We start from the raw sequence: 27,268 nt of genomic DNA, 5'->3' as shown, positions 1-27,268 counted from the left end.
CTCCCAGTGCTGGGACTGAACAGTGAATGGCAGGCATGTCTGGTATACAAACTCCTGCATGAATTTATACTTATTTATGTATTCACATGAACATTCATTTATATAATAAACGTTTATTTAGTGCCTCCCCCAGATCCTTCTATAAATTTCCAAGACCCCCCACAACCTTACAATCCACTTTAATGTATTTCTAGGTACTTGTTTTCATAGAGGTAGCCTGCATCAAGTATCTCTTTTCCACAAGCAAAGCTAAAATAGGGGCATTTATTATTCCCCAAACTCTCAGTACCTCTATCTGACATATTTCCCCTCTGCAGGACTCTGCAGGAGGGGAGTATGTTTCTTTTTCTTTTCTTTCTTTCTTTTTTTTTTTTTCCTTTGAGACGGAGTTTTGCTCTTTCTCCCAGGTTGGAGTGCAGTGGCACAATCTCAGCTCGCTGCAACCACTACCCCCTGGGTTCAAGTGATTCTCCTGCCTCAGCCTCCAGAGTAGCTGGGATTACAGGCACCCGCCACCACGCCCAGCTAATTTTTACATTTTTAGTAGAGACGGGGTTTTGCCATGTTGGTCAGGCTGGTCTCGAACTCCTGACCTCAAGTGACCCACCTGCCTCAGCTTCCCAAAGTGCTGGGATTACAGGCATGAGCCACCACGCCTGGCCCAGGAGTGGCTTTAGAGGGTCCACAGGAGTACCTGCACATACTTTCACAACGGTTATTTCCGTTACCTCAAAAACCAACAGGCCCAACTCTAAAAGCTGTTGCCAGCTGGTGTATGAATAAGCTGCCAAGGATCCTCCATTAATCCCCCAGTTAGGCCCTCGTGATGGGATCCTCCATTAACCCTCCGGTTAGGCCCTTGTGATGTAGCCTCCACCAGAGAGATCCAAAAAGATCCCAAACGCATCTGTAGCACATCGGCTGTCCCTCAGAATATTTTCATACTCTTCATCCCCGGTTTGCCTTTGAGTGCACGTCAGGCCCTTCTAAAATGGCCCCTAGATGTCCCCTCTTTCTTCCCCTATCCTCCTTCCTTTTCTCCCCATCTCTCCCCTGGGCCTGTCTCCTCCCACCCCAGGTGGGTTTAAGCCAACAACTCCCGCTCTGCAGCCCCACATTGGACCTGTAATGGCACATTTCTTTTGCATTGGATCCTCATGTTCTTCATCAAAAAGTGCTTGTGAGGCAAGCAATTCCTTCCCTTGACAATAGCAACAGTATCTCCTTGTACTCGACTTCCCGTCGAAGGTGAAAATGGGAAAGAGCAAAGGGAGAAAGGAAAAGAGATTTCTGTCCTCCTATGTCTGCCCCATGAGATCCTTTGAGCCTCACAAAGAGGTGAGTAGAGGGGCTGCCAGGGTCACCCTGCTCTGCCCACCAGGCAGCATCCCCATCATGGGGAGCCCCGTCGCTCACGGGGGCTGGTCCTCTGCATTTCTTATGTGGGAGCTGATCCTGAGTCTCCCACGTCAGGTGTCGAGCTCTCCTCTGCTGAGGGGTACGTACCTCTGTCCTGGGTCCTACTAACTTGAGCTCTGTAGCCTCCAGGCAGCAGGCTGTGGAGGGTGGGAGCTGGTCCCTCCAGGAACTACTGGGCTTCATGTTTTAATCCACCCAAACTCGGGATCTCCATCCGTCCTCCAGCTTGTTAACCAAATCTCTCACCCATGCCTCCCTCCTGGCAAGCCTGGGGCCTTCACCACCCTTCCTCGGAGTATGACCTGTCACTATGCTTCATTTAGTTTCTGTATTGAGCCTGGGAGGAGCCCCTCCTCCTTCTACAATGGATTAAAATAAAATAACTTGCTGCATTTTCTTAACAGTCCTGTTTCAGTATTCTGGCTGCACTTTGTAAAACGAAAATTATTATAATAGTTAACATTTACAAAGCCTTTATTATGTGTCAGTTCCCTGGAGGTCAAGGCCTCTGCTGCTCTCCCCCAAGCATCAGAAGTAGAGACTAACAGTGCTGAGGTTCCTAGTGGACCAGAGTTCTGAGTCCAAGCACAGATTCCTGGGCTGGATTGACAGTTCCCAGCAGGTTTAATAAAGCTCAGTTAAGCCTCTTCAGGTAAAAGCACTGTGATTTTAACAATTTGTTCTAGGCTCCCTGATTCCTGACATGTGAAACCCTTCCCATGGCAGCCATCTCCCCTAGTAGCAGCTCCCACATTTCTATACAAATAGCATGGAGCAGCAATCTGGAGAGAAGATGAGCTGCATTGCATTTTTTTAAAGAGAGGCTGTTTCTACCTAGATTTTAGGTTTCTTTGGTGTGGCTTGCAGGGGCACTGATGGAGATTATGGGAACACTAACCCACCTTTGTCAGCATGAACCCAAGAGGGTTAAGCTTAAGCTGACAAGGATGTTCACAGCATTTATTGTGCTGGAGACTATCTCATCTCAGGTAGGTGGGATGGTCTAACAGTTGAAATGATGTGTTACAACCATTGTTGCCTTAGAACCTATCTTTCTGGTTTTAGCATCCAAAAATCAGTTTGCACTCTTTCTAAGAGTCAGATGGTTGAAACCATATTTCAGTAAGTGCTGTAAATGAGTAAACTTGTGTTGTTGACTGTGTGGGGTGCAGGTATTAATTTTATTTGAGAGCTGCAGATCTTAGACCATCATGAGATAGAAACTGGCCTGCCTACTTACTCTAACATGGTTTGAGTAAGTGCTCCCTCAGGTGCTCCAGGTCACCATAGGTTTAATTTCCGAGGCAGTACCGAGTGTTTCCACAGCCCACTGGGGAAGAATGATAGACCCCTATCTAGCGGTTCCTCGAGCGTGCTACCAGCAGCGTGGCATCGCCCAGGAGCTGAGTAGACATGAAGGAGCCTCAGCTCTGCCCCAGGCCTCCCACATCGGAATCTGCATGTGCACCTGATCCACAGGTGTTCTCACCCACTAAACAGCAACCTGTAAATCTCTGACTTGTTCATTAGCGACCCTGCCTTCGGTTTAGAGCAGGCTTATTGTCCATTTCCCCACCCTCCTCACCAACAGGGTTTGTGCTTTCCCTGGTCCTATTCTTGGAGCCCCAAGTTTATCTTTTTGAATTCTATGTCCCTCCCTCGTTGCCATTTGGATGACAGCCACAGGGTGTAGGATTCAGTCAAGCGGCCGTAGTCTAGGGGATGAAATGTCAGCTGAAGGACAAGCCCTACTCATTCCCATGTGACTTTATTTTCTATTTAAAAAAATTTTTTTTTTTTGAGATACGGTCTTGCTCTGGGCCGGGCATGGTGGCTCATGCCTATAATCCCAGCACTTTGGGAGGCTGAGGTGGGAGGATCACTTGAGGTCAGGAGTTCGAGACCAGCCTGACCAACATGGTGAAACCTTGCCTCTACTAAAAATACAAAAAAAAATTTAGCCGGGCATGGTGGTGGGTGCATGTAATCCCAGCCACTCAAGAGGCTGAGACAGGAGAATTGCTTGAACCCAGGAGGCAGAGGTTGCAGTGAACCGAGATCGCGCCATTGGATTACAGCCTGGGCGACACAGCGAGACTCTGTCTCAAAAAAAAAAAAAAAAAAAGAGATAGGGTCCTGCTCTGTTGCCCAGACTGGAGTGCAGAGGTGTAATCAGAGCTCACCTGGGCTCAAGTGATCCTCCCACCTCAGTAGCCTGAGCAGCTGCACCACAGGCATGCCACCATGTCTGGATAATTTTTAAAAACTTTTTGTAGGTTGGGTGTGGTGGCTTACGCCTATAATCCCAGCACTTTAGAAGGCCGAGGCAGGCGGATCACTTGAGGTCAGGAGTTCGAGACCAGCCTGGCCAACATGGTGAAACCCCGTCTCTACTAAAAATACAAAAATTAGCCAGATGTGGTGGCTCATGCCTGTAATTCCAGTTACTAGGGAGGATGAAGCAGGAGAATCGCTAGAACCTGGGAGATGGAGGTTGCAGTGAGCCGAGATCGCACCACTGCACTCCAGCCTGGGTGACAGAGCGACAATCTGTCTCAAAAAAAAAAAAAAAAAAAGAGTCTGTGTCTCAAAAAGAAGGAAATTTGCCTTAGTAGCCCTTCTTTCTTCTTTTTATTTTATTTTATTTTTTACCTCTGTCATTCTGGTTTGGTTACCTTTCATTCTTGACCAGATCTTGCCCCAGGGGCTGTCAGCCTTTCTGCAAGAAGCTCCTTCCTTCTTTTCTTTGAGCAGGGTGCATTGCAAGTGACAGGGCCAGAGACAGGAGCCGGTGTTTCCCCCACGCCTTCCCTGCTGTGCCCAGTTTTTCCGAATATGTGGCCGACCCCTGCTCACTGATCTTCGGGCACTGCAGAAACTCACACCACAGATGTGTTCCTTGCTTATCAGCTGCCTCCACCTTCCTCTCTAGTGTTGCAATGGGTGCTTAATTCAACCTGTATGGGTGGATTTTTTTTCATTTTCAATTCCTTGTTATTGGAAAGTTTATCCTTGTGGGCCTGGTGGTTTTCATTGTCTCTGACACTTGTTTTTTACGGGGTGGATTTCCCTAAGAGAGCAATACCTGGAACTTTCTTACAAAAGAGAAAATCCGTCTGTGCTTTTCCTCTCTGTTGTCTTCCGAGAAGTAGGGAAAAGGAGGGTTCGTGATATTGGTGGAGTGCTGAGGTGCACCAAGAGCTGGGCGTTAATCACTTCCTCTAGCTTAATTCCCAAAACAACTATTTGAGGGAGTAAGTAGTAGTCACTAATATAGAAGCTTTCTTTAAAAAAAAAAAAAATGATGTTGGTAAATCACTTTCGAGGGTTGGAAAAACTCCATTCTCTCCTGTGCCCTAACACATATAATCACATACAGACTTTGTCACCTGCCCACCTCTCAGGGAGTGAAGCTATCTGAACTAAGGCTCTTGTTCCATTGTATGGCAGAAAACGTTTCTCTTCTTCTTATTCCCTTAGGACACAGTACAGTGCCTGTACATGGTGGGTGCTCAGTCAGTCTGTATTGAATGAATGTAAATTTCCAAGTATTGCATCTTTTTTTCTTTTTTTTTTTTGAGACAGGATCTCGCTCTGTCGACCATGCTAAAGTGCAGTGGCATGATCTCAGCTCACTGCAACCCCCACCTCCTGGATTCAAGCAATCCTCTCACCTCAGCCTCCCACATGTGCCACCATGCCCAGAGCTCAGATAATTTTTCTATTTTTCTTTTTTTTTTTTTTTAAAGATGGAGTCTTGCTCTGTCTCCCGGGCTGGAGTACAATGGCATGATCTCAGCTCACTGCAATCTCCGTCTCCTGGGTTTGAGCAATTCTCCTGCCTCAGCATCCTGAGTAGCTGGGATTACAGGCACGCACCACCACGCCCAGCTAATTTTTGTATTTTTAGTAGAGATGGGGTTTCACCTTGTTCATCAGGCTGGCCTCAAACTCCTGACCTCGTGATCCGCCCACCCTGGCCTCCCAAAGTGCTGGGATTACAGGTGTGATCTACCACTCCTGGACTAATTTTTATTTTATGTAAAGACGGTGTGATGGGTAATACTGAGTGTCAACTTGATTGGATTGAAGAATGCAAAGTATTGTTCCTGTGAGGGTGTTGCCAAAGGAGATTAACATTTGAGTTGGTGGACTGGGAAAGGCAAACCCACCCTCAATCTAGGTGGGCACAATCTAATCAGCTGCCAACATGGCCAGAATTAAAAACAGGCAGAAGAATGTGAAAAGACTAGACAGCCTTAGCCTCCCAGCCTACATCTTTCTCCATGCTGGACATTTTCTGCCCTCGAACATCAGACTCCAAATTCCTCACATTTGGGACTTGGACTGGGTTCATCGCTCCTCCGCTTGCAGACGGCCTCTCGTGGGACCTTGTGATCATGTGATTTCCTTAATAAAATCCCCTTCATATATACATCTATCCTATTTGTTCTGTCCCTCTAGAGGATCCTGACTAATACAGACAGGGTTTTGTCATGTTGCCCTGCCTGGTCTCAAACTCCTGTCCTCCAGTAATCCACCCACCTCAGCCTCCCAAAGTGCTGGGATTACAGGCATGAGCCACCGTACCTGGCCTCCAAGTAATGCATCTTTAAGAACAGAAAAGGGCTAGGCACGGTGGCTCATGCCTGTAATCCCAGCACTTTAGGAGGCCAAGGTGGGCGGATCACATGAGGTGGGGAGTTCGAGACCAGCCTGGCAAACATGGCGAAGCCCCATCTCTCTACAAAAATTATAAAACTTAGGCATAGTGGCTGGCACCTATAATCCCAGCTATTAGCAGGGACTGAGGCAAGAGAATCGCTTGAAATGGAAAAGATACACTCATGGGACAGGGGCTCTGAGCTTTCAAAATGGTCCTTACAAACTCATGCTTTTCCAGGGCTGCTGGTCCAGGCTCCTCATCTCCAGGCTTTTTTCCTTTTCACCAGTGACTATCCCAGTTTCACATGCCTCTAAGAAGCGGGATCTTTCCTTTACCTGACCTCAGACTTGGTGACCCCTTTGTTAATCCCAGTCCTTGATCTCAGGAAACCGCCAAGGTCTCCATTCACTCTGCTCCTCCCAGGCTTAGGCACCTGACCCCTCAGTGCCAGCTATGTGACTATTTCCTGAATCCTACTTCCAGTCTGTGGTCTCATGTTGCTTCTACCATGCTTTAAAGGACTGCCAATGTGTGAAGCTTTTTCTATTTGACATGTTAATGAGGTTGTGACTTTTACTCTTTGCTCAGCCAAATGAAATTGTAAAGAGAATTATATATATAATAGAGAAATTGTGAAGAGGATGATATATATGAAATCCACATGTATATAATCCATGTATATATACATATAATCCATAAATATATAATCCACATATATACATATAATCCATACATATATACACAATATATAAAAGTTTAACGAGTAGCAACTATCTATTGATGAAAATGGTGGAAGTTATGTAAGATGACTTGTAAGGAGCACCCCTTCCCTGGGAGAAATCAGCACTGAATGTCTCCTGGGAGGTAGCACATTTTGATGATGATGATGATGATGATGATGGAGAAGAGGAAGATAAGCATCTCTCCAGTGCTTTCTATGTGCTAGGTACATGGTCTCATTTGCTCTCACGTTAATCCAGGAAAGTAGGCACTGTTTTGGTCCCTGTATTAGCTAGCTTGGGCTGCCATAACAAAATGCCACAGACTGCATGGCTTAAACAACAGAAATTTATTTTTTCATAGTCTGGAGCTGGAAGCCCAAGATCAAGTTGCCAGCAGGGTTAGTTCCTGGTGAGGGCTCTCTTTCTAGCCTGCAGACGGCCGTCTTCTCACTGTGTCCTGACATGACCTTTCCTCTGTGCCTATGCTCTTGGTGTCTCTTCCTCTTCTTATAAGAACACCAGTCCTATTGGATTAGGGCCATGCCCTTATAACCCCATTTTACCTTAATTACCTCTTTAAAGACCCTATCTCCAAGTACAGTGACAGTCTGAGTTACTGGGAGTTGGGACATCAACAGATGAATTTTGCGAGGACACGGTTCAGTCCATAACAGCCTGTCTCTTAGGAATGATGAAACTAAGACTGAGATGAGATCTACACCTTGCCTAAGGTCATAGTAAAGACCAAAGAACAGGGATTTGAAGCCACATTTGCTCTTATGGCTTCTTAACCACCAGACCACCCTGCCACAGGCATCAGAACAGAGCAACTCCACAAAGTGGGCAGGAATAGCACACACTGCTTGCCACTGCCAGTCTGACTGGGGAAGGAGGGGTGCTTCCTGGTTTCTGGAGCTGAGCTCTCACAGCCCAGCCTTATACTCATGAGATAGGAGCTCTGAGCTTTTGAAATAGTCCTTGCAAACCCATGCTTTGCTAGTGCAGGACAGATGCTGTTTGCTGACATCTAAATGAAACACAACCTAAGCGTTGATTACTGTTTACCTGCAGACATGTGTCAAGAAGAAAAGGCATTAAAACCCTTGCGGGGGAAGCCTGTCCAAGGTGGAAATGAGCCCAAGATTCCCAGTATTAATCTGATCCCCCAGGTGTTTGTCAACTTTAGTTTATCAGGAGAGTGGAACATTGTGTTAGTGTTTCTATCCAAATATTTCCAGGCCCAAAGGCTCAACATTTTTTTGTGGAGACTTCCCCAACCTCTGGGGTTCTCAACTGCTCTGAGTTCTTTTAAAGCAGGGGTCCCCAATCCCTGGGCCATGGACAGGTATCAGTCTGTGGCTTGTTAGGAACTGGGTACACAGCGGGAGGTGAGTGGCAGGTTTGCGAGCATCACCACCTAAGCTCCACCACCTGCCAGATCAGTGGTGGTATTAGATTCTCATAGGAGCATTAACCCCATTTTGAATTGCACATGCAAGGGGTCTAGGCTGTGCATGCCTTATGAAAATCTAATGCCTGATGATCCGAGGTGGAACAGTTTCATCTCAAAACCATCCCTACCCTCATCCATCCTCATCTGTGGAAGTCCCAACTCCCAGTAACTCATCCATGGAATGTCTTCCATGAAACCAGTCCGTGGTGCCAAAAAGGCTGAGGACCACTACTTTTAAGGCCCTCCATCCAGGCCCCACCTTCAGATGCTGACCACCCAGTGCGTTAGACTTCATTTGTTCATCTGTGTTAAGTTGAACCCTTTTTTTTTTTTTTAAATTAAAGGAGGGGCTCTGGGCTTGCAATGTGTTCTTGTGAAATGAATGAATGAATGAACAAATGGCTTTAGAAATCAGACAATTATGTTTCCCTAAAGTTTTTAAAGGATTCCATAAAATAAAAAGACTACTTGGAAGCACAGAACCAAGGAAAATTGCCTTGGTTTCTCATTACCTACTGGCAGGAGTTGCTCAGAGCTGAGCAGTATAGAACAGACAGACCCGGATTTACCATGCTTTATCTTACCTGATATTCAAAACTATCTTACAAGTGGAATACTAGTAACATCTCCGCCCCCGCCCCCAACCTTTTTTATTTTTATTTTTTTTCTTTGAGACAGAGTATAGCTCTGTTGCCTAGGCTGGAGTACAGTGGCGCAATCTCAGCTCACTGAAACCTCTGCCTCCCGGGTTCAAGAGATTCTCCTGCCTTGGCCTCCTGAGTAGCTGGGATCACAGGTGTGTGCCACCACATCAGGCTGATTTTTGTATTTTTAGTGGAGACCGGGTTTCACCATGTTGGCCAGGCTAGTTTTGAACTCCTGACCTCAGGTGAACCACCCACCTCAGCCTCTCAAAGTGCTGGGATTACGGGCGTGAGCCACCGCACCCAGCCAACATCGCCTTTCAATGGATGAGGAAATCAGGGCTTCCTGAAGTTAGGTGAGGTTTGCGGACACTTGATTGTTGGGCACAAACTCAAGAAGTCTGACTCCAGTGTAACTGGTAACTCCCAGGCCAACATGGAATTCAGAGCCTCTAGTGGTGGAATTTCTTTCAGGCCGTATCATCCCTGGGCTGAGGTTCTTTTGGAAGGTCAAGGGGGCTGAGTGGAACTTGGCGGTGTGGTCAATGAACAGCACATGGGCATTGAAGTTAGGACAGACTTGGATTCAAAACAGATCTGTCACTTTGTGATTTAGGGCAAGTTACTTAACTTCACCTGCCTCCATTTGCTTATTTGTAACGTGGAATTGTCATGAGAACTACATAGAATGACTTTTTTTTTTTTTTTTTTGGAGACAGAGTTTCACTCTTGTTGCCCAGGCTGGAGTACAAAGGCACGATCTTGGCTCACTGCAACCTCTGTCTCCCAGGTTCAAGCGATTCTCCTGCCTCAGCCTCCCAAGTAGCAGGGATTACAGGCATTCTCCACCACACCCAGCTAATTTCTATTTATTTATTTATTTGTTTGTTTATTTATTTATTTATTTATTTATTTATTTATTTACTGAGACGGAGTTTTTGCTCTTGTTGCCCAGGCTGGAGTGCAGTGGCGTGATCTTGGCTCATTGCAACCTCCGCCCCCCGGGTTCAAGCGATTCTGCTGCCTCAGCCTCCTGAGTAGCTGGGACTACAGGCGCCCACCACCACAGCTGGCTAATTTTTTTGTATTTTTAGTAGAGACGGGGTTTCACCCTGTTGGCCAGGATGGTCTCAATATCCTGACCTCATAATCCGCCCACCTCGGCCTCCCAAAGTGCTGGGATTACAGGCATGAGCTATCGTGCCTGGTGAATGGTTTATGTACCAGTGTCACATCTATGTCATGTAAGCTGGTGTCTCCACCTCCATGTAATCATGTTTACATACTTTGGGAAGGAATGACAAAATCTGTGGATGATGAAAACCAGACTAAAACTGAGGAAAGGGGAAAAAATAAAAACAGAGTCTTAAAGTTTAAATGGACCATTTTCTCTAGCGGTGCTTGAAACACAAACTGGTTACGGGGGTCGAAAACATGATTCATCGCACCAGGAGACAGTCTGGTCTTTGGTAGTTCTGAATGGCCACCGTGAGCTCAGTCTTAGTCTTGAATGCAATAGCTAATCCCAATAAGCAATTCCAATGAGCCAATTAAATGGATTTCATGGAAGTCTGCAATGGATGACTAAGATATTCATGGCTGGGTGCAGTGGCTCAAGCCTGTAATCCCAGCACTTCGGGAGGCCGAGGCAGGCAGATCGCCTGAGGTCAGGAGTTTGAGACCAGCCTGGCCAACATGGTAAAACCCTGTCTGTACTAAAAATACAAAAATTAGCTGGATATGGTGACGCACACCTGTAATCCAAACTATTCGGGTGGCTGAGGCAGGAGAATTGCTTGAACCCAGGAGGCAGGAGGTGGAGGTTGCAGTGAGCCGAGATCGTACCATTGCACTCCAGCCTGGGAGACAGCGAGACTCCATCACACACACAAAAAAAGATTAAAAAAGATGTTCACATTGATCTCGGAGCATTAGGACCTTGGTTTCCTACTGCTGTGTGGATGGATGAGACCTCTGCTGGCGTCTGAGAACGTTGGGGAGGGGAAAGAAAGGTACGCTCTGAATCAAAACCAGATATACCTGCACCCAACTCCCAGGGCCTCACTTTCGCAAAACATCAACCACTGTCTCCTTATAGTGCAAAAAGCATTGCTGTGTGAAGTGCATGCACAAGTTTGATCGTGCAACAAGTGAAAACTTGCCTTGGGAAAAATGCGGTCATTTCCATGTTCCCGTCTTAAAAATTATTAAGAGACCATCTCCTACCTCTTAGGTCTGGTCAGCCTACCCCAGAATCTTGGCTCTCCCTCTCTGCCCAAATCGAAACCAGAGATTTGAAAAAGAGTCTGGCAAAAGATTTTGAAAAGTTCACCAGGCCATTTCTTTGCTGCCTTTAGCGGTGGCAGCATTTATCTTACCATAAATGTCAAAAAAAAGTCCTGCAGACATTTGCATCAGTAAAGCAAAGAGACTGGGCCTGGCTCTGCGGGACTCAGTGGTGCCCGCTGGCCCTGCCAGCTCTGCTGAGTCTCTGAGAACTGGAAGGCTTTGGAGCTGCTGCACCTGACTACATGGAAAAAGCACGTAGTCAGGCGGCAGCGCCTGTTTCCGCAAGGAGCGCAAAAAGGTGGCGTCAAGGATTACTGTCCCCCTCGCAGTCGATAACTGGGCAGGAAGGCGACAAAGGCACTACGGCTCCGAACCTCAGTGGGTAACAAGAGAAACGTGCTCAGAACTGTGTGTGTGCATCTCCAATGCTGGATTTTGGTTTTGTTTTGTTTTTTATTTTAAAAAGATATAAAGTCTTTGGCTCTTTGCATGAAAACATTAGTGGTGGGATGGGAAATGTATCTGGATGAAGTTCAGTGGTAACTCAAGTGACAGTCGCTCCTCCTGGGAGGATCTTAGTGATCGTTAAAGTCCCGGACCACCCTTAATAAGTGCCTGTTACAGCCGCAGTTACGGATTTTTCAAAGTGTGTGGTCGGCAGCAGAAAGCCTGGTAGGGCCTTGCTTCTACCCTTTTCTCAGTTGTTTTGGAGTTGCCTTTGCAGAAGCCACGCATGGCTATAGTTCTGTGATAGCACCCGGGGCTCACGGTCTCTCTCTGCTTCGTACCAAATGTGTTGAACTAGCGCTGAGGACTTCTTGCAGGGGATGTCTGTTTAACAGCGGTCATTTCTACTTCCCTGGTGGTGAAAGCAGGAAACACCTGGAATCCTTCGATTGTGAAAACTTCATATTACTCTCTCTCTAATATGTGCATGCATGCGTGTGTGTGCGCAGGCGTGTGCGTGTGTGCGTGCATGCATATGCATATGATCTACTCTAGTGCGTTCTCTCAAGTGATTTTTTAAAACTGTATGATTTATTGCCTACTTTGGAAATGCAACAGGCTTACACAGCAGTTGGTCCGTAACCTGCCCCCAAGCACACAGCCCTCATGACCCTACACTGGGCAAATTCACCCTTTCTTTTTCTTTCTTCTTTTTTTTTGAGACAGAGTCTCGCTCTTGTCACCCAGGCTGGAGTGCAGTGGTACGATCTCGGCTCACTGCAACCTCCACCTCCCAGGTTCAAGTGATTCTCGTGCCTCAGCCTCCCAAGTAGCTGGGATTACAGGTGCCTGCCACCGTGCCTGGCTAATTTTTGTATTTTTAGTTGAGGCAAGGTTTCACCATGTTGGCCAGGCTGCTCTCAAACTCCTGATATCAAGTGATCTGCCCACCTTGGCCTTCCCAAGTGCTGGGATTACAGGGTGAGCCACTGCACCCAGCCCCAAATTCACTCTTACTTGGATCTGGGAAGCTTGTCTACTATTCTCTGAGGGGCAACTAACTATTAGTATTCATTACCATACAGTGATGTTGTTTGTGAAACAAAACCAAACACATTTTTGTAAAGCAAAATAAAAGTCAGATCTGTGAAGTTAGAATGTGAGGCTGGTAGGATTTTACAGGAAAGGTGTAGTATTCTGGAAAATTCTGAGATTGTACCACTAATGCCTGGCTAAGGAAGGAGTTTGCTGAGAGAAAACCCTTTAAGTTGTGTCTGTCTGTCAACTCATTCATTCATCCATCTAGCTATCACCTCGGCTCCTCTGAGTTCAGAATCTTGCTGAAGTTTGCACAGTTAACACTCAGGAACCAGGACTCTGTTCTTCTCACCAGCGGGGCAACCCAAATAGCAGACTTTTTTGGCCGTGTATCCCAAATTTTTCTGGAATGTTATTGAATCAGATTATCAAGGGATGCCACAATTAAAGAACATTGACCTTTATTTTCTGTATGAGGTCAGTTTTCTACCTGGAGGGAGGTTAATGCTTAAGCTCCTCTAACCAAGTGTTAAACGTAACCCAGCTGGTAATCTCCGGACTCAGGGCTCGTGCTGGAGACCTGGCTGCAGGGCCACAGGCTCCATAGCAATACCAGGGTGGTCTGAAAGGCAGGCTGCGTCCACGACGCCCCTAAATATCTCTTCCTGAGCAAAAAGGGACCAAGCTCTGCTTTTGCCTGAATAAGGGCTGCTGATTAGATTTTTAAAAAATAAATGTTATTTTGGAAGTTTTTTTAATGTGCAAGAAATTTGCAAAGAGAGTACAGAATTCCTATATACCCATTGTCCAATTTTAGTTTTTGCTAATATTATCAGCTCATATTACATTTGTGGTACATTTGTCAAAACTAAGAAATTAACACTGATGTATTATACTAACTCAACCCCAGACTTTATTCTGATTTCACTAGTTTTTCCATTCAGGTCGCTTTTGTGTTCCGGGATCCAGCCCATGATACACGTTGTGTTTGTTTGTCATACCTCCTTAGTCTCTTTCACTCTATGACAATTTCTGTCTTACCTTGTTTTCTGTGACCTTGACAGTTTTGAGGAATACTAGCCAGGTATGTTTTCAAGTGGTCCTCAGTTTAGGTTTGTTTGATGCATTTTTCTCATTCTTGGACTGCAGTTGTGAGTTCTGGGGGAAAGAATACCACAGAGGTAAAGCGCCCTTCTCATCACACCAAATCGGGGGTAGGGTAGCCACAGGATGTCGCTGAGGGGTTATCTCTGATCCCTTGGTCAAGATAATGTTTTCCAGCCTTCTCCACAGTAAAGTGATCCCTTTTCTCTTTCCATACCCCATTATTTGGATGTCAGTTACTAAATCAGTGTACCCTCAGGGGTGGGGGGATTAAACTTCACCACCTGGGGTAAAAGTGTTAGATGTTTTTTTGAGAACTAGGGATTACCTGGCTCCATCCTCCCCTGTTTATAATTTGCCATTTCATTGCATTTTGAGGGAGAGTGTGTCCATCCTTTCATAGCTAACTTAGTAGTTAAATTTTGTCCTGGGCACTGTGGACGTAGGACATAGAGGTGAACAGGAAATAGACCAGTGGAAAAGACGTGGAGAGCAAGGCCGATGTAATAAAATTTAAATACAGCTCATGCATAAAATCACTGTGGAACCTGCTTTGAATTTAAGCAGTTTCATCTGAAAAGTTAGGATAATAATAGCTTCCTCTTGAGTAATTGTGAGAATTAAGTTGGACAATGAATGCAGAAGGACCAAACATAGTGTCTGATATGCAGTAGCTGCTCAATAAATGTTAGTTGCCTTCCTTCAAGAAGAAAATGATGGACCCGGGCTGGGCACGGTGGCTCACGCCTGTAATCCCAGCACTTTGGGAGGCCGAGATGGGCAGATCACGAGGTCAGGAGTTCGAGACCAGTGTGGCCAACATGGTGAAACGGCGTCTCCACTAAAAATACAAAAATTAGTTGGACATGGTGGTGGGCACCTGTAATGCTTCAGGAGGCTGAAGCAGGAGAATCGTTTGAACCCGGGAAGTGGAGGTTGCAGTGAGCCGAGATCGCACCATTATAATCCAGCCCGGGTAACAGTGCAAGACTATGTCTCAAAGAAAAAAAAAAAAAAGAAAGAAAACGATGGACCCTTGCTGCTAACAGCATGGATTCTGGCACCAAACTGCCTGCTTTTGAGACCTGGTTCTCTGGTTTCAAGCCTGTGTGACCTTGGGAGAGTTAATTAACCTCTCAGTGCCTCATATTTTTCTTGGATAGAAGGAGGATAATAATAGTATACCTCTCATGGGGTTGCTGTATGATTTATTGTATGTAAAGAGCACAGAACAGTACATGGCACATTGTATGTTACAAGTGTTTGCAAATATTCCATATCATTCCATTCATTCATACCTTAGGCAGTACAATACGCATTAATTTGATGTTTAACCATTCTATTGAATTCAATAGATTAGAATTCAGTCATTCAATAGATTAGATTTCAATTTGCTAGTGTAATATTTAACCATTTTATTTATTTATTTATTTATTTATTTATTTATTTATTTATTGAGAAGTAGTCTTGCTCTGTTGCGCAGGCTGAAGTGCAGTGGCACGATCTTGGCTCACTGCAACCTCCACCTCCTGGGTTCAAGCGATTCCCCTGCCTTGGCCTCCCCAGTAACTGGGATTACAGGTGTGCGCCACCATGTCTGGCTATTTTTTTTTTTGTATTTTTAGTAGAGACAGGGTTTCACCATGTTGGCCAGGCTGGTCTCCAATTGCTGACCTCGGGTGATCTGCCTGCCTCGACCCCTCAAAGTGCTAAGATTACAGGCATGAGCCATGGCACCCAGCCCCATTCTATAGAATTTAAAGGATATAGATTACTGTACCAATTTAATTTTTTCTTTCTCCCATATTCCACCCAATCCAGCAATACTGCGATACAATTGAGATACAATAAACTTCACATACATGTACAATTGATGAGTTTTAGCATATTAAAATATCTGTGAAGTCATCACTTCAATGAAACACAGAACGTATTCATCAGCCCCAGAAGGTTTCCTCAGGTCCCTTTGAGATGTCTCCCTTCCAGATAACCACTGATTGGTTTTCTGTTGCTATAGAAAGTTTGCACTTTTAGTTTGCATTTTCTAGATTTCTATATTAATGAAATCTTATAGCAGGAGCTTTGTTTTCTGGTATGGCTTCTTTCAGCATAAATATTTTGAGGTTTATCCATGTTGATGCATATATCAATAGTTTGCTCCTTTTACTACTGGGAAGTATTCCATTGGATGACTATACCATACTTTTTTTAATCCATTCACCTGCTGATAGACAGTATTACTTTCACTGTTTGTTTGTTTGTTTTGTTTCTTTGAGACGGAGTCTCGCTCTGTTGCCCAGGCTGGAGTGCAGTGGTGCGATCTCAGCTCACTACAGCCTCTGCCTCCCAAGTAGTTGGGATTAAAGGCACACGCCACCACGCCTAGTTAATATTTGTATTTTTAGTAGAGATGGAGTTTCACCATGCTGACAGGCTGGTCTCGAACTCCTGATCTCATGATCCACCCACCCCAGCCTACCATAGTGCTGGGATTACATGTGTGAGCCACTGTGCTTGGCTTTTTTTTTTTTTTTTTAAATAAACAAAGATGTCATGAATAGCTGTATACAAGAGTATATATGAACATATGATTTGAATTCCCTGGAATAAATATAGTTGATCCTTATTTGCAGGTTATGTGTTTTAAATACACCTACTCGTTAACACGTTTGTGTAACCCCAAAAGTATTAACCTTACAAGTATTATTCGTGGTCACTTGCCCATATGGGCAGAGCTGCCAAAAGTTTAAGTTCCCAGGCTTGCACATTCCCAGCTAAGGTTGAACAAGGTGACGCTGCTTTCTTGTTTCAGCTCATACACAGAGGTGACTAGAAAATAGAGATCACGTCAGGCACGGTGGCTCATGCCTGTAATCACAGCACTTTGGGAGGCCAAGGCAGGTGGATCACCTGAGGTCAGGAGTTCGAGACCAGCCTGGCCAACATGGTGAAACCCCATCTCTACTAAAATACAAAAAATTAGCCAGGTGTGGTGGCAGGCGCCTGTAATCCCAGCAACCCAGGAGGCTGAGGCAGGAGAGTCACTTGAACCTGGGAGGTGGAGGTTGCAGTGAGCTGAGATTGATCGTGCCACTGTACTCCAGCCTGGGCGACAGAGCAAGGCTCCTTCTCAAAAAAGAAAAAAAATAAAATAAAATAAAATAAAATAAAATAGAAATGGGAGGGAACATTATACATTATAGGGCAAAAAGTTGCAGTTCTGGGGCCAGCTGGACAGATCTGAATCTCAGCTCCAGTGCCTGTAGATCCCGGAGCATTAGGACCTTGAATATTTTTAAAAGAATGTTCTCTGATCGCATGGAATTAAGTTGGAAACCAGTAGCAGAAAACGCCCCTCGGTGGGGCATCTCAGGCAAGACACTTAACACTTGGGAACATAGTTTTCTCTTTTAATAAATTAAGGAAAAGAAAATCAATCAGGATGAGTTGTCTTGGAGATTTAAGATTGATTTACGATTATAATCCATGAGAGATATATATCCTCTTGGGACAATATTTCAGAGTTAGCTAATTCAGAGTTTGTGGTGACTTTATAGAAATAACTACCTCAAATAATGAGAAGCAGTTGTACCTAGAGAGGGGATGGATAGGTCTTATGACAGGGGTATATTTAACAGTTTAGTAAACTACTGAACTATTGTGCAAAGTGTTTGTGTGATTTTACATTTCCAGCAGGATAGGAAATTTCCAGTTGATTCACATCTCACCAACACACGGTATGGCCAATCTCTTTAATTTTCGCTATTTTAGTGGAATTATAACAATATTTCCTTGTAATTTTAATTAGCACTAACTTGCAATGAATAATGATTTTGAATATCTTCTCACGTATTTATTTACGTTCTGTGTGTCTTCTTTAATAAATTGTTCAAATCTTTTGCTCATTATTTAAAAAATCAACTTTATTGGTCTTTATTTTTAAGAACATGCTTCTCACATGTTTACGTACATAACAAACCTGCACATACTGCACATGTACCCCAGAACTTAAAATAAAAGTTGAAGAAAAAATTTAAAATTTTTTTTTTTTTTGAGATGGAGTCTTGCTCTGTTGCCCAGGGTGGAGTGCACTGGCATGATCTCCGCTCACAGTAAGCTCTGCCTCCTGGGTTCACGCCATTCTCCTGCCTCAGCCTCCAGAGTAGCTGGGACTACAGGCGCATACCACCACGCCTGGCTAATTTTTTTTTTTTTTTTTTTTTTTTGTATTTTTAGTAGAGATGGGGTTTCACCATGTTAGCCAAGATGGTGTCAATCTTCTGACCTCGTGATCTGCCCGCCTCGGCCTCCTGGGATTACAGGCGTGAGCCACCGCGTCCAGCCTCTTCTTTTTTAATGTAGGTGTTTTCTGCTGTAAATTTTTCTCTGTGCACTTCATTAGCTGAATCCCACAAATTTTCATACGTTGTGTTTTTATTTTCATTAAGCACAAAGTCCTCTCTAACTTCCCTTTTAATGTCTCTTTTTGACTATAAATTATTTAGAAGCATGGTCTGAAATTCCAAATATTTGGGGATATTCCAGATATCTTCCTGTTGCAGATTTCCAACTTAATTCCATGTGATCAGAGATAATTCTTTTAAAAAAAATAAAGAAAAGTTATTTATTTGGCTCACGGTTCTGCAGGCTGTACAAGAGGCATGGCACCGGCCTCTGCCTGGTTGCTGGTAAGGGCTTTTGTGTTGCGTCAAAACATGGCAGAGAAGGTCAAAGGGGAAGTGGGCACATGTGAAGCAACGTTCCTTATGGGACTTGAATCCTGTTGTATTTATCAAGACTTGCTTTATGGCTCTGAAGATGGTCTATTTGGTAAATGCTTTTTGTGTACATGAAAATAATATGTATTCTTCTTTTGTTTGTTTTTTTGAGATGGAATCTTGTTCTGTCACCCAGGCTGGAGTGCGGTGGTGCGATCTCACCTCACTGCAACCTCCACCTCCCGGGTTCCAGTGATTCTCCTGCTTCAGCCTCCCAAGTAGCTGGGACTATAGGCACGAGCCACCACGCCCGGCTTATTTTTGTATTTTTAGTAGAGACGGGGTTTCGCCTTGTTGGCCAGGCTGGTCTCAAATTCCTGACCTCAAGTGGTCCACCTGCCTCAGCCTCCCAAAGTGCTGGGATTACAGGCGTGAGCCACCACGCCCGGCCAAGAATGTGTATTCTCATATTGTTGGGCAAAGGGCTCTTTCTCTGTCAAATAGGTCGACCTATATCCTTCCTGGTTTTGTGGCAGCTGTTCATCTAATTTGACTGGACTGAGGCAATCCCCTTCTGAGTATACTACCTAATGACTTTGAATTACAAGGTTTTTCTCTTCTGGCTGGGAGGAACACAAACAATTGCTAGCCCCGTGTAAGTTTTGCTGTTTCTTTTCTCTAATCCTTGGGTCATTCTTTCCTTGGCATTAGGTCATTTCTTTGCATATTTCCTGATCTGTCCTTAGCTAAAGACTTGAGGGAGACCCTTGCATATGTCTGGAGTTCTCTCTCTGGACTATTTCCTTCTCAGTAACTCCGCCCCAGGAACCTCAGCAGTCTTGACCTCCTCAAACTCTCAAATCTGTCTGCTCCATTCAAGGAGATGGCCAGGTTCCCTCTGGACTCCTCTGCCTGCCCTGTGGCAGAATAACTCTGTACTCAGTAAGCTGGGGCAATCGCAGGGCTCACTTCATTAGTTTCCCCTCTTTCCGAGTTCACTGTCCCATGCTGTGTGATGTCCTATGTTTGCAAACCGTTGGCTACAGTAACAATGAAGTATGCGTCCTGATTACTGAATTGCTATCTAATTAAGCTTTCATTTTGGTTTAATAACTTATTTGAATTATTCCCGATAATATATACACTAGAATGTTCCTTGATTCTGAACTTAAACACCCCAGTGGCAGGAAAGAAGAAGGCTACTGAGGATTGTAAACCTTCATCCTTGGCCCTGCTCTTGCTGATTCAGTATCCTGCAGAGCCGAGCTTCCTTCCGCTTTTTCACTCCTGTGTTAGACTCTCCTACCATGCTGTCTTCTGAGGTTCACATTCACCATTGTTGGAGTCTCCTTGTTGCTATTATATCTTTATTTTCTCATTGTTATAAAAATTTGTCCCTGAACCCCAATTTGATGCAACTTCTTATTCCCAGGTTTGTTTGTTTTTCTCCCTGGCCTGTACTTCATCCACTTCTTTGCATTTCTTTTAGCATATTTGTCTTTTAATGGCATTTTAATCTCTTTTTAAAACCTCACTATTTCAAAGGCATTTGCTTATTATAACAAATTCAAGCCAGGCGCAGTGGCTCACGTCTGTAATCCCAGCACTTTGGGAGGCTGAGGCGGGTAGATCATGCGGTCAGGAGATCGAGACCATCCTGGCTAACACAGTGAAACCCCGTCTCTACTAAATATACAAAAAATTAGCTGGGCGTAGTGGCAGACACCTATAGTCCCAGCTACTCGGGAGGCTGACGCAGGAAAATGGCGTGAACCAGGGAGGCAGAGCTTGCAGTGAGCGCCAAGATCGTGCCACTGCACTGCAGCCTGGGCAACAGAGTGAGACTTTGTCTAAAAAAAAAAAAAAAAAAAAAAAATTCAAATGCAATAGGGATGCATAAATTTAAATTTACAAATTAAACTTCTCTCCAAGTCAAAGTGGGAACCCTGGGTCTGGTCAGAACATCTGACTTTTTTTTTTTTAAACATGCCTTCATTCTATTCACTCAATTATCAAGTTAGCTTTCTAGTTATAAATGATATACAGGGCCAGACATGGTGGCTCATGCTTGTAAATCCCACCACTTTGGGAGGCCAAAGCAGGTGGATCGCTTGGGCTCAGGAGTTCAAGACCAGCCTGGACAACATAGCAAAACCCCATCTCTACAAAAAATACAAAAAATTAGCCAGGCATGGTGTTGTGTGCCTGTAGTCCCAGCTACTTAGGGGGCTGAAGCAGGAGGATCTCTTGAGCCCGGGAGGTCAAGGCTGCAGTGAGCTGTGTTCACACCACTGTATTACAGCCTGGGTAGCAAAGCAAGACCCTGTCTCAAAAGAAAAAACATAAAAGATATACATGTATTTTCAGACATTGTATAATTCACTTAGACATTACCCTACCAAAGGGGACTGTATTGTCAAACAAGCTCACATATGGCCACTCGTGGTGGCTCACACCTGTCATACTAGCACTTCAACTTTGGGAGGCTGAGGCAGGAGGATTGCTTGAGCCCGGAAGGTTGAGGCTTCAGTGAGCCATACTCCAGCTTGGCTGACAAAGCAAGACCTCGTCTCAAAATAAAAAAGAAACTTAGCTAAAAAAATGAGTTGGGGCAACACTGGGAGAAATAAAGCCAAGCAAGTTTCTTTACTGCTTCTCAGATCTTCTGAGCTAGTTTAAGCCATCAACCTTCAGGATGGGAAGGATTAGCCTTTTTCAAATCGCCTTTTTGTGTGAGTAAATCCATAATAAAAGTTGATCAATAACCAGTAGACATTTATTTTTGTATGAGTAAATCCATAGTAAAAGTTATCAATAACCAGTAGACACTTAAACTTCAAATATAAGGCAATAAAACAAAAACACTGATTTTAGGCACTGTTTGAATTAATCACGCCAGGGCTCCACTTTACAAGCATCTGTCTCTGAAGGTTATTAAATGTGGCGTTGGCCTGTGCGCTTCAGTGGCCAGGAGATCAGAAGGCAAAGGAGGGCCGGAAATGACTGCTTCCCTCCACCACACCCTCTCCTGGATCTGGAAAGAATATATAGAGAAATGGATAGTGTTTCAATTTATTCTTGATTAATCTCTTAATTTCATTAAAGTGAATTAAGTTTTTCAGAACACAGAAAAGAACTTCATAAAAATACCAGACGATATATTTTTTTCTCTTTGCATGAATAGAAACTGCCCAGAAGTCTCTGGGATTTCAGTTTGAAGTGCCGTAGTTTGAAACACGGTACTGTCTCAGGACTGGTATTTGGTCCACTGTGATGCTCCTGGAGCAGATGCGGTTTCCACTTTGACATTTCTGTATTTCAGAAATAAGCTCTGCAAATTGAGACTGAACAAAATCTTTTTCCCGCTTATAAAAGCAGTGCAAGCTCTGGAATAGAGTAAAAGTAATAAAAATAATCCATAATGCTACAACTCAGTGAGAACCACTGTTAACATTCTTGTGTATACATCCCCGTCTTTTTATTCTGTGTATGTGCGAAAGTATGTGTGTGCATCTGTGTAGCAAGAAATGTGTCTGGGCCGGGCACGGTGGCTCACTCCTGTAATTCCAACATGTTGGGAGGCCCAGGCAGTCGGATCACCTGAGGTCAGGAGTTTGAGACCACCATGACCAACATGGTAAAACCCCGTCTCTACTAAAAATACAAAGGTTAGCTGGGTGCGGTGGCAGGCACCTGTAGTCCCAGCTACTGAGGAGGCTGAGGCAGGAGAATGGCTTGAACCCGGGAGGCAGAGGTTGCAGTGAGCTGAGATATGCCACTGCACTACAGCCTTAGTGACAGAGTGAGACTCTGTCTCAAAAAAAAAAAAAAAAACTGTAACTGTCTCTCACCCCTGTATTTCAAGTACGTAGCACATATCTACCTCAGTCCTTGGTATAGGAAAGGCATTTCTTAAGTAGAGCATGAATAAATATTAAAAATTAGGGGCCAAGCATGGTGACCCAAGCCTATAATCTCAGCACTTTGGGAGGCCAAAGTGAAAGGATTGCTTGAGCCCAGGAGTTTGAAACCAGCCTGGGCAAGATGGTGAGACTCTACCAAAAACAAAAAAAGGGATCACAATGGGTCTGTTCTTAACCACTTTCAAGTATTCCATTGGAGCTGCCTGATCTCCACCCGGCGATGGCCTAGTACAGTGAGAACTCCCAGATGTGCCCCTTCTGGTGAGAGGCAAGCTTCCTGACAACGCCACTCTGAATGTTTGATTGGCCAAACCTGTTCATAGAGTATTTCACAAGCTGTCCTTTCTTATGCAAACTAGCTGGGAATAAACGGGCCCCCTGTGGGTCTTAGAACTAAAGCAAACATGAACATGAAAGAACAAAGGAAAATCCTTACTGGTGGCAGGAATATGAGGGTGCTTCCATAATACTATTTCACAAGTCTTTTCTACGTGGGCTTCAGTCACAAATGTGGTTTGACAAACATTCACTGAGCAGCATGGTGATAATTCTAGAACACTTATTCTATCCCTGAGCTATTTCTGTGATACAAATATTGTTATATTCTATCCCTGAGCTATTTCTGTGATACAAATATTGTTAAAATATGGCTGGGCACAGTGGCTCATGCCTGTAATCCCAGCACTTGGAGAGACCGAGGCAGGCAGATCACCTGAGGTCAGGAGCTCGAGACCAGCCTGGCCAACATGGTGAAAGCCCGTCTCTACTAAAAAGGCAAAAATTAGCTGGGCATGGTGGTGTGCACCTGTAATCCCAGCTACTCAGGAGGCTGAGGCAGGAGAATCACTTGAACCCTGGAGGTGGAGGTTGCAGTGGGCTGAGATTGCGCTACTGCACTCCAGCCTGGGTGACAGAGCGAGACTCTGTCTCAAAAAAATATATATATATATATGTGTATATATATATATACACACATATAAATATAAATAATGCATTTTAACTATATATATATAAAATATTCTTGACAAAAAGAATGCTATTGTTTACTCTAACAAAACAAACACACTTCTTCTCTTCCAAAAAAGATGTGAGACAGCTTAGACTGTTACAGTACTGTGAAGGGAACTATTAAAATTTATACCATATTCTAGTTGTGAAATGTTCAGAATAGGAGAAACTTTAGAATCAGAAGGTAGATTAGCAGCTCTCGGGGACCCAGGGAGGTGGGACAGGGACGTAATGGTTGGATGGTTTCTTTTGGGATAATACAAATATTGTGGAATTAGATGGAGATGACGGTTGCACAACCTTGTGTGAATATACTGAAAACCACTGAACTGTACATTTCAAATGGGAGAATTGTATGGTATATGAATTAAGTTTCAATAAAGTTGTTACAGAAAATTTACATCATAACAATGGCTTGCGTGTGTAACAAGTTCCTACTTTCAAAGTACCTTCCTTTTATTATATAACTTTAATATCATTATAACCTTATAAAGTACACAGGGCAAGTTTATTTAATCTCCCTTAACAGTTGGTAGAACTGGGACCCAAAGAGACTCAGTGATTTTGCCAACATCACACATCTAATTAGAAGTAGAGGCAGATTTCGAATAAAAATATTTCAGTTCCTATCCAGTGAACCTCTGTTGCTCAATGTCCCATTACTGGGTTTTACTCAATATCCAGCTACTCAATTTCATGTATTTCATATGATGTTATTAAATAATAACAACTCTTATTTATTAAGTGCCTGTTATGTGCCAAGTAGCTTCAAACACTGTTTTTGTTTGTTTTGCTTTTTAGAGAGCAGATCTTGCTATGTTGCCTAGGCTGGAGTAAGTGGCTATTCACAGGCTGGATCACAATGCACTGCAGCCTTGAACTCCTGGGCTCCAGCAATCCTCCCACCTCAGCCTCCCCAGTAGCTGGTACTACAGGTGCATGTCATCATGCCCTGGTATTACAAGTCATTATACAAACCTCACATAGTTTTGCTAGCTGCATTTTACTTCTTTTGGAAGGTAGCTTATTGGTCCAAGGTTGTCCCATAGGGGACATTTAGCAATGTCTGGAGACATTTTTGGTTGTCACAGCTGGAAGGGGAAGATGCTACTGGCATCTAGTGGGTAGACACCAGGTATGCTGCTAAACATCCAACAATGAACAGGACAGCCCCCACCACAGACAATTATCTGGTCTAAAATATTGATAGTGCTGAGGGTGAGCAACCCTGCTTTAAATGATGATGACATAGTATGTGTGAAAACCCTCTACAAATCCATACTGCTATTGTTACCATTTTACAAGTAGATTTTTCTAGTACAACAGCTATTCCTGGCAATGTTAGCCAGCTCTAGGCCCTCAGCTCATGTTTGTTGGGTAGACCCATGTGTGTCAAAGATGCTTAGGAAACATTATGCTAAGTGAAATTAGCCAGTCACAAAAAGAAAACTACTACATGATTTCACGAATGTGGGGTATTTAAAGTAATCAAACTCATGAAAACAGAAAGCAGAATGTGGTTGCCAGGAGCTGGGGGGAGAGGAAATGGAGAGTTGTTCTTTGATGGGTCTGAAGTTTCAATTATGCAAAGGTGAGAAAGTTCGAGACATCTGTCATACAACAATATGCAACAGAGTTAACACTACTCTATTGCAACTCAAAGGTGGTTCAGATGGTAAATTTTATGGTAGGTGTTATTTACACAGTTTTTAAAACTGTTCAGGCCGGGCACGGTGGCTCATGCCTGTAATCCCAGCACATTGGGAGGCCGAGGCAGGTGGATCACTTGAGGTCAGGAGTTTGAGACCAGCCTGGCCAACACAATGAAACCCCATCTCTACTAAAACTACAAAAAATTAGCTGGGCGTGGTGGCACATGTCTGTAATCCCAGCTACTCAGGAAGCTGAGGCAGGAGAATTGCTTGAACCCAGGAGGCAGTGGTTGCAGTGAGCAGATAATTGCACCACTGCACTCCAGCCTGGGCAACAGAGCTAGATTTCACAAAATAAATAAATAAATAAATAAAAACAAAACAAAAAACTCTTTTATCAAGTCTTCAACATTAGTGATTAGGGATAGAATTTGAAGTTTCCAGGTTCCTATGGCAGTGTGTACACCTGATAAAACACTACTCTTCCATCCCAGCTAATTTGACAGAAATGCAACAATATGTTAAATATGGAAGGAGAGGGGCGGGTGATGGGAGAGAGAAGTGTGAAAAACCCCACAATATGTCCTCATCCTGGAGACACTGAGTACGTGCTTGAAAATAGGCTGATGTATTGAACTAACCTTGGAATTGTGAGAAATAATTTATTTGCAGAAGATAAAAGATTTAGAGGACATTTATAAATGTAAATGTTATTAGAATTAGGTGACCTTCAAAGGAGTATTGAATACACCTGTTGATTTTGGTCACAAAGTTTCCCAAATCATTTTTGTTTTGCTTTGATTATATTTACCTAATCCTGATAAGATTCACCCGAGTGAATAAATGTTATCGCTCTGAGGTTCAAAGTGCAAATATTTTACCAGCCTCGTTGAAAAGCACAAATATTATCTTTAGCATAGATTGGTTTCTCAGGGTAGAAACTGCATATAAGAACAAATCTCATGAAGTTAAGATTATCTCATTCCCGATTTAATTTGTCCTTTAGTTGAATAGTGAGTTAGAGCTAGAGACATGCTTATAAAATTTTGTTTTCTGGCGTCTTTGCTGTAGGACAAATGAAAGGAAACGCTTTTGGAAGCAGCTTCTTGTGTCTGACCAGTTATGCTCAGCTGCCACTCCCAGGTCTGGGGCTAGATGGCTTTGTGACTTTCCTTTTCTGGATGGCATTTTGCTTTCCTCTGTAAAATGGTGTGATGGGTGAGATGACCTCTAAGCCTCTTTCCATGTCTGTCACTGGACTGTCCTCTTACGTAGCCATTTAAGTTTTCTGAATTAAAAAAAAAAAGAAATTTAAAACTTGATGCTCAGTTAAGTTACATCAAAATAATTAAAATGAAACTACAGGTTGAGTATGCCATATCCAAAACGCTCGGGACCAGAGGTGTTCTGAATTTCAAATGTTTTCTAGTTTGGAATATTTGCATATACATAATGAGATGTCCGAGTCTGAACATAAAATTCATTTATATTTCATATACACCTTATGCACATAGCCTAGAGATCATTTTATACAACATTTTCAATAATTGTGTCCAAGAAGCAAAGTTTTGACTGCTATTAGATTGCGACCTATTGTATGAAGTCATGTGTGGAATTTTCCACTGATGGTGCCACATCAACTCTCAAAACATTTTGGATTTTGGAGCATTTCAGATCTCAGATTTTCAGACTAGGAATGCCGAACCTTCATTTAATTTTGCTTTGAGTGTGCCTGGAATACTGGGGAAATTTTGATTTTTAAGATTCATCTCTAATTCTGAAAACAACCTGGTCAGGTGCAGTGGCTCACGCCTGTAATCCCAGCATTTTGGGAGGCTGAGGCGGGCAGATCCCCTGAGGTCAGAAGTTCAAGACCAGCCTGGCCAACATGGTGAAACCCTGTCTCTACTAAAAGTACAAAAATTAGCTATGCATGGTGGTGCACACCTGTAGTCCCAGCGACTTGGGAGGCTGAGGCAAGAAAATTGCTTGAGTCTGGGAGGCAGAGGTTGCAGTGAGCCGAGATCGTGCCACTGCACCCCAGCCTGGGCGACAAAGGGAGACTTGGTCTCTAAGTAAGTAAGTAAGTAAATAAATAAATAAATAAAACCTAAGTGATGGCACGTCACCCTGGGGTGCCTTTCCACCTTCACGTTCTCTCCCAGCTGCTTAACCCGCCCTGCCA

General features: G+C 43.9%; 1 long non-coding RNA gene across 2 annotated transcripts in view; it reads left to right on the top strand.

Moving 5' to 3' along the window:
* The window catches only part of LOC144340573 (uncharacterized), a 309,543-nt gene that overhangs the window by 95,017 nt on the left and 187,258 nt on the right, over window positions 1-27,268 (top strand). The window contains exon 1 of one of the 2 annotated variants that reach the window (XR_013416825.1): window positions 10,320-10,329. The exons of the other annotated variant lie outside the window; for it this stretch is intronic. This is a non-coding gene — a long non-coding RNA (uncharacterized LOC144340573). Of the gene's footprint in view, window positions 1-10,319; window positions 10,330-27,268 lie in introns of those variants that run through there. 2 annotated transcript variants of the gene reach the window in all.

The sequence above is a fragment of the Macaca mulatta genome, chromosome 4, assembly GCF_049350105.2.
Source record: "Macaca mulatta isolate MMU2019108-1 chromosome 4, T2T-MMU8v2.0, whole genome shotgun sequence".
NCBI lineage: Eukaryota > Metazoa > Chordata > Mammalia > Primates > Cercopithecidae > Macaca > Macaca mulatta.
This window is presented reverse-complemented; position numbering and strand designations above follow the sequence as displayed.